This window comes from Podarcis gaigeae (assembly GCF_964106915.1).
Source record: "Podarcis gaigeae genome assembly, chromosome: 8".
NCBI lineage: Eukaryota > Metazoa > Chordata > Lepidosauria > Squamata > Lacertidae > Podarcis > Podarcis gaigeae.
Window position 1 is genome coordinate 33,086,070 of NC_139684.1, and position 3,988 is coordinate 33,090,057.

A 3,988-nucleotide genomic window follows, 5' to 3' on the forward strand; every position below is an offset into this window, starting at 1 on the left:
GATAGTTAAGGGCTGGCTGGGTGCAGCGGGGCTCCGTCGCTCTGCCCATACGCGATGCCTCTGGCCGCCATTTTGAGTGTGGGCGAAGTGACTCTTGGGAGAGCCGCAATCTGGCGCCCTGTTTGAAGCAGGCGGTATTATTTGAGTGGATGGGAATGGTGGCGGTGATTAAGTTTAAAGTAATCTAATATGCTACGGCTGTTTCTTCCCCACCCCTGTCCGCCTTTTCCCGTATATTTACTTTGTTATCTTTATTTATTTCTATCCCTACTTTGTTGTTGTTTCGTCGTGTTCGACTCTTCGTGACCCCATGGACCAGAACACGCCAGGCACTCCTGTATTCCTACTACTATTGATTAAATTTGAATACCACCTGCAGGTCTCGGGAGGTTACAACATATAACCACAAAATACATAATAAAAACAAAAACAACCCAAGAACTCCTTCTCCCTAACATATTTTAAACTGAAACAAAATAAAAAAATTCCTTCCAGTAGCACCTTAAAGACCAACTAGTTCTTGGTTAGTTCTTGGTATGAGCTTTCGTGTGCATGCACACTTCTTCAGAAGTGTGACATTTTCTTCAGAAGTGTGACATTTTAAACTGGATATCAATCAGCCAAAGGCATGGTTAAAGAGTAACGTTTTTGCCTGGCACCTAAAGGTGTATAATGAAGGCGCCCACCAAACCTACCCGGGGAAGAGCATTCCACAAAAGGAGCCACTGCAGAAAAGGCCCATTTTCTATTATTATTATTATTATTATCATCATCATTGGTCTCTGTGGAAGCCGTCCAGAGATCATTGGTCTCTGTGGAAGCCGCCCAGCCAGATGGGCGGGGTACAAATAATAAATTATTATAATTATTATTATTATTATTATTATTATTATTATTATTATTATTATTATTATTCACCCTTCCCCCAAGGTATTCTTTTGATTTATTATTAATATTATTGATATGGAGCCATTGTTGTAAACGTTAGCTTTGTACAGTAGGCTAGTTTCGATGCACCCCTCTCTATCTTCCATCCAGGCAAGCAAGGCACCTTGCATCCAGGGAAAAACATTTAAGGTGGGGGCAAACCACAGTTGGTGAGGGCGCAGCCTGCAAAGAAAAAGTGGCATCTTGGGGAGAAAGAGTGAGGGCTAAGTAGAGAGACCTGAAGGGCTGTGTTTGGGCCCAATGCTGCAGTTCCCCAGCCACTAATTTCCTGTTGTAAAGGTAAGAACCAGCACTTTGGACTGAGCTGGGAAATGAATAGACAACCCTGCTTTGCGCATGTGCAGAAGCGCTGAATCGCATCACGCGCATGCGCAGACGCAGCGCTGCGGGTTGCAAATCCTGCGGGTTGCGAATGTGCCTCCCGCACGGATCACATTCGAAACCCAAGGTTCCACTGTGTTGGCATACACCATTGGTTCCCAAAGTGGGTGGTACTGCTGCCCTTGGCAAGGGGATGATTGGGGGGGGAGGGTACTAAGAGGCAAGGGGTGGCGGGGGGGGGGAATGGAGGTGCAAATAACTACCAGACTTTGAAAAGCTGGTTTCACTGGATCAAGTTCATCAGCTTTGTTGACTGAATTAGACTGACTAGTTTTAATTGGATTTTGAATCCGATAATTAATGAATTGTTACTGTTTTCAATTTTATTGCGTTATTATCTTCCTTAGTGAGTTGTGCAAAGTGCTATTCAGAGTAGTGCTTTTTATAGGGTGGGGTAAGGTGCACTGGGGATGAGCTTATGCAACCATGGTGGTCCAAACGTGTGTTTTTTTGGGGGGGGGGACCACTAGTACACACAATCTCTTGCTTCCTCAGCAGTGCACAATTGTTTGTAAATAAGCAGCCAAATGGCACGACTCTTATTTCTTGATTGTTTTACAGTCCACGTGCATCTGCCTTTAAAAACAAAACCCTACACACTTTTCCTTGTTGGATATCTTGAGGTTATTGGTGCCATCAGCTGGTTGAATGAAGCCAGTGCAACTTTTAGAAGTAAAACAGATCCACGGTATGTTGTTGTTGTTGTTGTTTTTAGTCGTTTAGTCGTGTCCGACTCTTCGTGACCCCATGGACCAGAGCACGCCAGGCACTCCTATATTCCACCGAATCCCACAGTTTGGTCAGGCTCATGTTTGTAGCTTCGAGAACACTATCCAACCATCTCGTCCTCTGTCGTCCCCTTCTCCTTGTGCCCTCCATCTTTCCCAACATCAGGGTCTTTTCCAGGATCCACGCTATACAATACGTTAAAAACATACTCATTTCATGTTTAAAGCACATGGTTCCCCTCCCTTGCCCAAAAAGAATCATGGGGACGGTAGTTTGTTAAGGTTGTTGGAAATGGTAGCTCTGTCAGTGGGAAACCACAGGCCCCAGGATTCGGGGGGGGGGGAGTCATGTGCTGTAAATGTGCTTTGAGCATGCTTTAAACGTATAGTGTGGGAAATAACATGCTTTTTAGGGCGAGGGTGATTCCTGACGGGAGCTTAAAATGGTGAATGGGCCATTCAGATATCACCAATGAGTCGTTGGCAACAGGTTTTTGTTAAATTATTGTGTTTTTCCTAGAAAGGAGAAATTCAGATTAAGCGGGCAGGAAAGGAGCTGGCATTTTGATGCCATTGACCATGTGTGGATGCTGTGGACCCAAAATACACCCATGTGGAAGCAATCAGAGACTGTAGCACTGTAAGAATCAGAAACCACACATTTAGGGATTTAGACACAAGAGTTTGTGTTCTGGAGAATAACTACTTGCTCAAATTAGGGACATTATAAGTGCATGTGTTCTTCTGTGGTGTATTAATTCCAAGCATCAAATTGTTATAAACTTTTCTGTTATAAATCCTTCACCCTTCAAAATTTAGGAAATACTCCCTCAGAAAATTGCACTTTCTTTTGGCACATGGAACAATCCCAAAAGCCACATTGGCTCTCCTAATAATTAAATATTTCCTCTGCAGAAGGGAATATCTTGGAGAAACTTTTCCCAGTAGTTCTTTTCACTTGCAAATCCTACAAATCCTATCTTAAGGATATATTTTGTGTATGAATAAGAGTAGGCCTGTGACCTGGGTTCAAGAACTAAGATATTTACCATCTCAAAAGACTTGCCCAGATTGAGGCAATCAGTGCAATCAGTGACCATTAACAGGTATCTTGTCAAACAGGAGACAACCCAAGTCCTCAAATTTCTGCTTCAGACTGCCTCATTCTGTGCCAGGTATGATGTTTTTTGGGTGGCCTTTGGCTAAGAGGCTGGGCAGTTTCTAAAGTTTCTTTAAAGTTCTTGCACACCTTTGTTCTGGGTCCTCACCTCCTTGCAGAGGTGGGAGGTGAACTCTGTTGCAACAGGAAATTAAATATATTCCTTGCTTTCCTTCTACTGCTCCCTGGCTCCATCCATTCTCCTCTGACCAGTCATGGACTTAGGGGACTCAGAGTCCCTTGGCGAGTTGGGCTGCAAAAGCAAACTCCATTTTTTCCTCCTACAACAACATCTACTGACATCTAAAAACATACAAAATTGGGATGCCAGCCTTCTCTGCTGCCTCTGGACTCCCCCCCACTCTATATTGGGTTGCCAACTGTTTTTTCTGACTGGCACCCTGTGCCTTCAACAGCTGCCAATCAAACTGAAATTCAGTAGGGGAAGTTTTTTTTTCTGGCAGGAGGATACGCTGATGGGAAATGCTTCACTGCCAATTTTTTGCCCATTGAGAATTGTTAAAGGCGGAGGAGCCCCACCAGCAAAAGGATTAGTTGGCAACCCTCACATAGAAAGTCCCTAAACTTTTAGTCTCACTGCTTGACTCATGCTGTACAGTAAAGCCGATACTTAGATATTTCAGAAAACTGAACTGTTTTGGAGCGTCACATATGTGCCACATTTGTGTGTACAATTTAAAAGTGATATGGAACTAAAAACCCTTGCAGGGTTGTAGTTTCTCATCCTGCGGTTTGAATCTTTGCTCAGCTT